This window comes from Manacus vitellinus, unplaced genomic scaffold (genome assembly GCF_001715985.3).
Source record: "Manacus vitellinus isolate BGI_N305 unplaced genomic scaffold, ASM171598v3 scaffold_95_pilon, whole genome shotgun sequence".
NCBI lineage: Eukaryota > Metazoa > Chordata > Aves > Passeriformes > Pipridae > Manacus > Manacus vitellinus.
Window position 1 is genome coordinate 1,246,468 of NW_021940896.1, and position 11,111 is coordinate 1,257,578.

Below are 11,111 nucleotides of genomic sequence, written 5' to 3' on the forward strand. Positions count from 1 at the left end.
GCCCCTGGATCCCTGGAAGTGTCCAAGGCCAGGTTGGACGGGGCTTGGAGCAATCTGGGCTAGTGGGAGGTGTCCCTGCCCATGGCAGGGGTGGGACTGGATGACCTTTAATGTCCCTTCCAACCCAAACCATTCTATGATTTTATGAAACAACTCTTATTTTGTATTGTGTATAAAACTATAACATTTAAAACTGCTTTTTAGGGAAACCCCTTGGGCACTTCCAGCTCATGACCTGTCACCTCTGGCTCCGACCATGCTCCCCTTCACTCCTGCCACCAGCCCGAATCCTGGACAGCTGGAAATTTCCAGATGGAATTCATCCCCTCCTGTGCCTGCCTACCCCACCCCTCCAGGGATCCTGCAGCCCATCAGCTCCTGCTCCAGCACAGTTATGCAATGATCCTGTGGCCCTTCCCTTGCGTGAGGCAAAGGCTGGGGAAGCTCAGCGAGTTCAGGCTCTCTGAGGAGTGTTTCTATTTCTGGCTGGGGCTGCTGAGCCTCTGCCCTGCCCTGTGTGGGCTCACAGAAACACTCACACCGGGATTTTAGTGATTCTGCCTTGAATGGGGATGTGCAAACTCCTTGAGTTTGCTCTGTCCTTGAAGAGAGAGAGGAGGTGCTCGTGCCTCCTCCAGCTGAGAAAAACACCTGAATCATTCATGCTTCACCTACACACTACATCTTAGCTCCTAAATGGAATTCTCAAAATGTCTGAAAGTCCATTAAACCCAGCAGAGTTCCTCCTGTGCTTTCAGGAAAAGCAGGCTCAGGTTTGTCTTTCCATGCAATTAACATCACGTGCCATCAACTTGTATTTGCTGGTCCTCGCCTGACCCTGGCACGGATCAAAAGATCAATAACATTTCAGTTTACATAATTTATTTGCAACTTCAGATGCCTTTAAGCAACAAATTAACTAAATTCTTCATTATTCTGACTTAACCAGAAACCAGCAATCATTTCTTCTCCCTGAGTCTGGGAGCGTGAAGTTATTTGCTGTTGAATTTCATGCATAGTGTGGGTTTGTTCCCAAAATATTTGTGACTGAGCACCCCAAATATTTACCAACTCACAGAGGACAAGGTGGGAAAGGCCAGTTTCATTTATTTCTCCTGAACCCCTGGGCAACACCTTCGAGGGGCTGCTCTGTTGCCATTTAAATATTTATATAGAGCTGTCAGCTGCTTGACTTGTTCCCTCCTCTATTAAACATATCCTGCTAAATGAACGTGGTTTCTTCCACTTCGCTTGGGATTTAGAGCCAAATCCCACAGTCTGCTGTGAGCTGGGGGGGTGGCATTATATTTTGCCACAAGTAATCCCCTGGTGATGAACTTTTCCCACTGTCTGATGGATCCGTGTTCAAACAAGTGTTGCCTTTCAGGAGCGAGAGCCCACGCTCCTCACCTCTGCTGATTTAATAGGCCTTTTGGGAAGCTGAAAATTGTAATATTCTGATTTTCTCAGCCTTCATTATGTTTTCATAGTTTTTTGGGGTTTTTTTTATATCTTTCCTGATTGGTTTTGAGTTGTTTTTTTTCTACTACACTTCCCCTCAGTCATTTTTTACGTCTGTCTGAAGGAACCTGCTGCGTTCTGCAGCCTCAGCTCCTGCTCTGCCCTCGCTCATTTGTCATTCAGCTCCTCAAAATGGGTGATAGATCTTCTCAATTCCAGGTTATTAATCACTTAGCAGGATCCAAGCTGGCATCCCCACAACAAACCCATTATTCTCTAAGCACAGCTCCCCATACATGTTTGGGGTTGTTTTTCTTTCACGTCCTCCATTTATTTCTTATATTATATCCTCCCACCTTGCCAAGCAGTGGGTATTTTTTTCCAGCAGGTTGCTGTGTGCTGCCTCCTCCTCCTGATTCTCCCAGAATCTCCTCTTCACCACCACGAACCCACGAGCCTGATGGGTGTGCTGGGGGGTGACATTTTCACCCCTTTGCACAGCCTGTTTCAGCCTCAGCTCACCCTCTCCACCTCCTAAAGGGATTTCCACTACGTGAGACCCTTAAAGTCCTCATTAGATCAAGTTTTCATTCATTTGCTAGGAAAAATATCCTCAGCAAACATGTGGGTTTACAAAACCTTCTGCACTTTGTGTAGCTGGCCTTTGGGCTTTTTGTTGCAGTTGGTTTAGTTTTCGGATAAAATGTTTAGTTTAAGTTTCATAGCCCAACCCAAAAATAACAATATAACATTTGCAAACTGTTTTAAATGCGTTTGATGTAAAATAATGCCAAATAAAATGAGGGGGAAAGCTCCACTGAGCTCCATCCATGCCCTGTGCAGGGGCTGGACACCTCTTTTCCTGCCCCAGCACTGGCAGCATCTTGGGGTTGATGGAGCATCTGGACATCCCAAAGCTTGGTAATGCTCACAGAAGTGTTTTAGATCCCCAACACCAAGATCCAGTTGGATTTCAAGTCTCATTTTCCCAGCTGGGCAGCAGACTTCAGCCTGAAAATCCTAAGAAAATTAGTAAGTGCCTACATACCTTTGTTCATTGCACAGCCAGGGACTGAAAATAGCCACTTTGTGACCTTCCTAACCAGAATTTGGGAAGAAACAGTAAAACATACCTGTAATAAAGCTGCATTGAGCTGGGCTGCAACTCAGCTACGTCATGATCAGAGGAAACAGTTATACTTCATTAATTTTGCAGCAAATGTATGGCAGCTTCTGCCTAATGAATACTAATAGACCCCTTAAAGCTCATTTACCAAATCCTTACAATTAAAGGACAATGAGAGGCATTACTTACAGAGCACATTCGAGCAGCCCTGAAATATCCCATTTGTTTATGGCAATAATTGCAAAATAAAATACATTGATTGCTCCATATTTATGAATTCAAGAGCTATTTGGGGCTCGTTGCATGTAATGAAGGTTATAAAAGCATCTTAATGCAAAATACAAGGAAAACTCAAAAACTGCATGAAATTTGGGAAATAAGGCATTGTGAGTCAGTCATTTACTCATGTTCTCTCCCAGTAAAGTACAGGGAGGATGATGTAAACAGGATGTGGGAGGATTTGTGGATATTTATGAGCAGGTGCTCTTCAGCTGGAGTCAGGTTTGAACCGACTGACACCTGGGGCAGAGTCTGCCAGTGGATTTTGGGATCAGGGATAGTGCTGCAAAGTGCCCTTGGATTTACACCTCCCTCAGGGTAAGGTTCAACCTGTACCAGTGTCACCCTGGGCACAGCACTGAGCACCCATGGGATCACAGGATGGTTTGGGTTGGAAGGGACATTAAAGATCCTCTCGTTCCACCCCCTGCCATGGGCAGGGACACCTTCCACTAGCCCAGGTTGCTCCAAGCCCTGTCCAACCTGGCCTTGGACACTTCCAGGGATCCAGGGGCAGCCACAGCTTCTCTGGGCAACCTGTGCCAGGGCCTCCCCACCCTTACAGGGAAAGATTCCTTCCCAATATCCCATCTAGCCCTGCCCTCTGGCAGTGGGAAACCATTCCCCACCCCACTCCCCTTAGTCTGTGAAGAACAACGATGATGAAGACATTCTGCTGCTCTGTTGGAACCCTTCAACCCTACCTTCCCCTGAGGAATTCCCTACAGGAATCAGGGAGAAGAGCCCAAACCCACTCTGCTGACTGGGGTGACAGTGCCCACCCTCCTCTCCTGCCCCCTTTCTCAGGGCCAGGGTGGAAAGGGATGGGGCAGGAGCAGGGATTAGTGCCCTCAAGCCCAAACCTTGCAGTACAGGGTTCCAGTCAAGAGTCACCTGCTTCCTTTTATTTCTAGTCCTGAGTCATTTTGACATTGTTTCCTCTACAAAGACACATCATTTTGCCAATATTTTTTTGCTTTAGACCAAGAAACAGCTGCAGCAAAGAGCAGCCACAGGAACCTCGAGGACTTCAGTGATTGTAAAGGAGTGTCAGAGGTGTGTTCATGGAGTGTCCATGTGGGGTGGTGGGTTATGGGCAGAGGGGATAATTAGTAACCATTGCCAAAAGAGTAAAATACTCCCATTACATTTAAACTGTGGAGCTGAACCCTCAGTCCCCTGAAAAACAAGTCCCCAATTGCACTATTTGTCTTCTGCTGAAAAACATCCACTGGGCTTGGATTTATTCTTGGGGCCTTGGGCATATTCCTATAACATCCATCTCCCCTCTAGTTTCCCTATTCCCTGGTTAAAGCTGTGCCTCCAGCCGGGCTGGATGCACCGATTATCACCTGCTAACGAAGCCATCCATCTCTCCCAGGTGAGGGGGAGCAGACACACAGTGGTTCTCAGTGGCAGTTCAGTGATTTTCATTATTTTCTAACTCATTTCTCTAAATCCACAAACACACCGTTTTCAGCTTTGAGCTTGAAAGTCCCATCCATCCCTCGTCTCATTTCCCCTCATCCAGAAACCACCACCTGCCGCTCTGAGGGGGGATCAGCCTCCAAAAACACATGTATCGCCCCCAAAATGCTGCCAACCACAGCTGGGCTGTGGTGACAACCCCTCTGTGGAACAGCTGGATCCTGCTGATCAGCCCAAGACCCACCAGCCCATCGGTCACGGTGCTCCTGGGGCAAAGCAGCTCAGCAAGGCTGCAGAGCCCATGTGTGCAGCCCTTGGGACAGGGATTTAATAATTCAGTGGGTTTTTTTCTTCCAAGCATCATTTATTGGCTCTTTACAGAGCTGTTTGCTTCTCACTCAGAAACTGAAGCCCTTTGTGTGTGGCTAAAATGCTGTTAAACTTCACCAAAACCTATCAGCAGAGATTTGGCCCCAGGTCTGTACAACTGAAGAGGAAAATAGCAGCGTTTTCCTGCTGGCCTGTGGACCTCAGGAGTCTGGCAGGTTCTGGTTGCAGCATATCCTGGCTGGACATGGCTCTTGGATGTGGTCACATTCCCCATGGAGCCAGAGGCTTGTGCCAGGTGATGAACGGTTTGGACACCCACCAAAATCTCCTCTGAGTCATTCTGAAACCTTAAAATGCTGATCAGCATTGCTGGGGCCAATCAGGAAGTCCTGGAAAGGAGGGAGGAAAGCTCTCACTTTGCTCTTTTTTTTTTTTAATTACTTTGTTTAATGAATTCTTTTGCTTGAGTGGATTTTGAGATGGGAGCACAGCTGAGAAATGAGAGGCTGAAGTACCACACGTAGGGATGGCACGTGAAGCGTTTCAGGGCAGAGCATTCCCGAAATCAGACTGAATTCATCAGCGGTCTCTTGTCCTCCAAATAGTCTTTTTTAGCCAATGCAAAACTTGGATTAGGCAACAAACCTGTCCTGGGAGGAGCAGCAGAAAGCTGAGCCACCTCACCATGGTCCTGGCACATCTCTGCACCTCCCCACCGGGGTGCGGGGCCGGGTCATTGCCGTGGCAACGTCGCCAGCGCCAGCCCAGGGAAGGTGTATGCCAGCTGTGGAGAGACACTGACACTAATGATATAATTAGCTGTGTTAAAAGTCATGTCTGGTAGCATCTACTTTGTTTCCAGGGTGACTGAAGTGCCATAAATAATGATGTCCAGCAGTGTTTCCATAGAGCCGCCGTCCCCGGCGGGAGTGGGATGGAGGGTCCTTCCTGGTCAGTGGGCAGGAGATGGACACTGCCAAAGTTCCCATTCTGCCTCCCAACCCACCAAAGTCAAGATCACCAAACCTCACCCTGACACAGGGAGCAGCTCCAGGCTGGGATCCTTCATCCTTGGCTTTCCATAGGTTCTGTGCAGCCCTTGTTTTGTGTATTCACAGAAGCACAGACTGGTTTTACTGACACCACGCTCTCCCACAGCTTTTCCTTAGTTTATGTACTATGACCTGTTTTCTTGTTATGATCTGACTTAGAAACCATGGGGAAAAAATCCCATTTGAGTTGAGAAAAGCACATAAATGTGCTCTGGGAGGTGTCTCTGGGGTAGCCCCAGTGAAAGCCCAGCTCACTCCTTGGATGGCAGGACTTGTGCCACTCTGGTTTACCACAATAAGAGTTGAGAAATTCATTGCCTGAATGCAGTACTTAATGAAAGTGCTGATCACTGCCACAAATGATTTAGTGCTCAGTATTAGACCAGCTGTGCCTGTCCCACACTATTAAACTCGACAACTGTGGCGCTGTATCTCATGGACATCCTTCTGCCTCTTGATTGAAATCATCATCTGAAAGGTCTTTTCCAACCTAAGCAATTCTATGATTCTATGACTGAGTGTTTGGGCTGGAACTTGCAGTTTAATCAACTTCTAGAGAAGTGTAACAAGTTGTTGGTACTTTAATACAAGAAGTACCCAGCTCTTTCTCCTGCCCTGGGGGGTAAATAAACCATTCAAGGCAGGTGGAGAATCCAGATCCTTGCTTGGACAATGTCATTACCTGGGAACTGCAATACAATAAAAAGGGATATATTCCAATATCTGGTTTTATCTTTAAGGCAAAGCCACGAGCTGCAATTTCAGCCTTTTGTCTGGAAAATGTCAGGAGCTGATAAAACTCTGGAGGAAGGAATTGTTGGCATTAATGGTGGGAGCACCACGGGGTCACGTCGTCTCCAGAAGAGACGTGTCGTCCTCCTGACACCGCTGCTCCTCCTCAGGGAACGTGGGATGGCAAAGAGGCCCCGGGAAGCTGCTGGGGACACTGAAATGCCACTGCTTGTGTGTGTGTGCAGAAATACAGCAGCATATGGGCAGCATCATGTCCCTGTCTGCTCCAGAGAGCAAACAGAACGAGTGAGAAATAAACTCACATCAACAACAGGACGGGAATATTTACAGGAAAATGAAATATAGGACGGGGGAAAGGGGGCTCATATTGGAGGGTGGGCTCATGAAGGAGCGGGGCTGCATCGTGGAGGGGTTTGCTCTTCCCATACACCCAAACACGAGGAAAACTGGATTAAAAATAACATCAACCCATGTATGCACAAGCACACACTTGCCCACAAACACAGACACCCATGATCTGCAGCCGGTTGTCGGGAGGACTTATTTTTATTTTTATTTTGTAACATGGAGCAGGGTGAGCAGCCTTGGAGTGCATTTATTGCGGTATTGAATTGCTTTCCATGGTAACTAATTGTGATTTCCGAGGCGCAGGTTCTGCAATGGTACAGGATGAAATGGAGCTGAATATGGAAGCAGCTGGTAAGAAGAAAATCACTTGCTTATGAAATAGTATTTAATGATGGAGATTGATGGAGCAGAAAAAATGGGGGTGGCAGGGACTAGAACAAAACAGTTCTCCCTCAGCTTCACGTATTTCCTCAGATTTTGAGTTCCCCAGGAAAGCATCCGGTGGATATTTAAGGAAAGGAACCCCCCTATGTGGGCTGCCTTCCAACTTCCCCACTTACCAGTTTATTAAGAGGCAGACTCCTAAAAATCTGGCTGTAGAAAAGAAAAGAAAACGGTCAGGAAATGAAATTATTATTAAATGGTGTTTACTGGTTAAAATAAAGGGAAGGCTTTTACAAAAAATTAACCATTTTACTGTAAAAAAGAGATGAAAGAACATGTTTTGAGCAACATTGAGTAAAATTAAAGAAAAAAGGTCTGTCCAGAGTGTGGGGGTCTTGCTTCCCTCCCTCAGTCAGAGTTTGGGATGGCACTGGATGCTCAAGGAAGAGCTGAGGGAGCCAGGAAGTGAAGGGGGAAAACACTGAACACCAATTTGAGTCAACAGAGAGGAGATTTGCAGATTGCCCTTCCCATCCCATTAATCTCATCAGTGTTGGATAACAAAGGGCTTTGGGGCACAGCTCAGAGGGGCTGGTGAGGGCGAGGGACCTGCTCCAGCATCTTTGGATTTCTGAGGCTGGTTTTCCTCCCCATTCCCACCAAATGGCAGCACCTTTGCTGTATGTGAACCACTTGTTACTGCACAGTCAACACAAAGAGGCCAAACTGGGAATTCCCAAGCTCTCAGGTGGGGCTGAAACCTCTGGCATGTTCCCACCCCTCCTTGTAAGGCACTGGAGGGTCCATGAGATATAACAGCATATGACACCCCCAGGGAGAAAGAACAATATTCTCTTGTCCTTTTTAAAAACTCTGATTGAATTAATAAGCAGGAGCTCAAACCCAGCCCATGAAACAAAAAAACCCAAACAACCAAAAAATCCCAAACCCAACCCCCCCAAAAAACCCCAGAAAATCCAAGTAAACAACCATAAATGTAACTGTGACGAGCTGAAAACTCTGAGTTTGTTGGATTTTCTCCAAAATCACCAGCACTGGCCGTGTCCATGCACGACAAATCCTACAGCCTGGACAGATACATGATTAGATTTATGGGAATGTGCATTCAGAGTAGGTAAAATGTACTTTTAGGCAGATGTAAAGTCAAATCATTTGTCATTTAAGTATTAATTTTATTCACCCAGCAGACAGTCATGTTTTCATTATATAAATATATATATATATATCTAGGCACTTCAAATGTGAATATTTGACACAAGCCTGTTGACAACTAGACAGAGCCATTCCAATGTATCGGGAGATCCACGGGAACCTTCCATGTGGGTCAGACAGTGGACCCCTGATGAATCTGAGGCAGTGGTTTATCCACCCAAGAAAATGTGACCAAACCTGTATCTCTCTTGCAGTTGCACCTCCCCGGTTGGGCTGTTGGACAAAATCTCCCCGCTCCAGTTGGTGTCCAACCGGAGTAAGGAAGGGATTCCAATAAACCATCCATTAAACAAAATGTAGTTTTAATGATCACTCCCCAAACACCCAAAGGCACCAGTCAACCCTGCGGACTAATCACCTACAAACTGGTGGGATTCACACACCTTTTTAGCGTTACAACATTTTTTCAACAGCTTCAGGTGGTACATCCAGTGAAATATTTCAGCTGCAACAGCTTTGTCCTGGACACCCTTCCATTTGATTGTTTAATAGAAGTATCAACCCAAGACTGAGCTGTAAGAATCGTGCTGACCTGCCCAACTCTCTTTGCTGCCCTTTCTCCAGGTATTTCTGCAAATCATATTGAGCCCACAGCTGTGTAATTCCCGATTTCTGTCGCTGTAACTCCTCTGACACCACTCAAATCACCCACAGATCCCCGGGAGAGGGAGCACCTCGACTCAGGACAACTTTACATTCCTTTTACCCACTGCAAAGACCTTTGTGACATGTCGAGTATAAAGCTCACAAAATACATTTTAAAGGAACTACCATAAAGTATTTGCTTCAAATAGACCTTTTACAACATAACACAAAATTCAAATGACATTTTTTAGGAAAGCACTTGAAACTGTAACACTTAGGTCCTGACAACATTCTATTATTTTAAGCCGTAAACCTTAAGTTTTATGTGATTAAATAAAATCAGCATTACAATTTCCAGGTATAATAATCATTGAACAGATTGTAACAACGAGATATAATTATAATGCAAACATGAAGCTCAGGAGACTGGGACTAAGAAAACTCTCAATTCTTTGTAGATTTATATCTGCACGTGGTAAAATCAGTAACAACTGGAGAAGAGGTTCCAATATTTCAATATTTCATCTCACACACTGATATCAATGTTTTGCAGGCAGCAGTCAATTCATCATCCCCTTTTTGAAATTACTTTACAGAGTCACTATGACCTGGAGAAAAAGTCTCCAGGTCAAATACTGCTCCCAGTGTCAATATAACATCTGGAAGGAAATAATTAAAACCATCAGGTTTTTGTAATTGCCCTGTGGGTGTAGAAACATGAGATTTCATATATGTAAGGATAAATAATGACATATAAATGCTTACATATACAAAATCCTAAACCTCACTTAACCTTCAGAACTGAACTACCTCTAGGTATGAAATATAAGACCTTTTTTCAATAATTTAAAGGGTTTATTGATACCTGAGAGATTTTTGCATATTGATGTTGTTGTACCTTTACCTGTAGGTCCTCACCTAAGTCCTTTGCTCTTTTCTGGGGTACAAAGCCTGTTGTAGTTTGGTGGATTCTTCCCACCAACTTCATGGACTTTGGCTGAGCCCTTCCTTACCTGCATGTATAAACAGAGACCTAACAGAATTCAATATACATTTAAATAAACAGTTGCTGTACAAGTGAACAGGCTGGTTTACACAAATCCAGAGTGATTTCACCATTCCTGATAGTTTTCACAACATCTGATTCAAAAGTGTTTCTATCTGTTGGTTAAAACCAACTTATTGAAGTATTTCTCAGGGTAATGGATCAGACATGTTTAAAATGCTCCTTCCTGCCTGACCTGTTTCCTGGTTCTTGAGAAGATCAACCCATTTCTCCACCCACCAACCACGGAAACCAGGAGTGGAGGAGTAATGAGTTGATGTGCTACATTGCATTAAGGTCACAGGCCAGTGCAGATGGACTGAGATTTTCCAATCAATTCAGGGAGTTTAGGAGCCTCATTCCTCCTGAAACTCAAGGTGTTTGGATGCCTGACTCCCACAGATTCCCCAGTCCAGCTCTTGGCTCCTCCTCCCTGCAGGTCACACGAGTGCTGGAGCACAAGCATGAACAGGGACACAACCTGTGTAAGGCTCTGACAGAATTTTTCACAGTGTCATTTAATTTGGCAAATACCAAACTACATGTAAATGTTCCCTTTATCATTCAAACAGTTCAATTAAGAAGTAAAATGAAACCACCATTTTCACTCCATTTTGCTCCTGATGGGGAATTCCCTAGAAGTGCTTTCATGCAAATATGGTGTTATCACAGCTGATAACAGAGCAATTAGGATTGATGATTTTATTAAATAGACTTTAGCCAATGGAAAGATATTCGTGGAAGTGGAACCAAGTGTGCTTTTAGACACAAAATTCGACATACCTGAAAAATCAGCAAAAGTAACAGTACTATATTCATGAGAGGCATCACAAAATGAATCAGCATCATTGGCAAACCCTTCTTATGTTGCAGAAACATCATTTTTTGCACTGTATTTTACAGAAAACAGTTGCCTGTAGTGATGGTGGTCAGCAAAGTTGCCTTTGAACAGTTCTTTGTTCAACTGTACAGGAATATCAGAGGGAAAAGGGAAGCTACATTTCACTGGCTGTAGGACTTCATAGAAATTTTAGAAATGTTTGATTTAAAATAGCACATTTACGTAGCATATTTATGTGTAAAATCA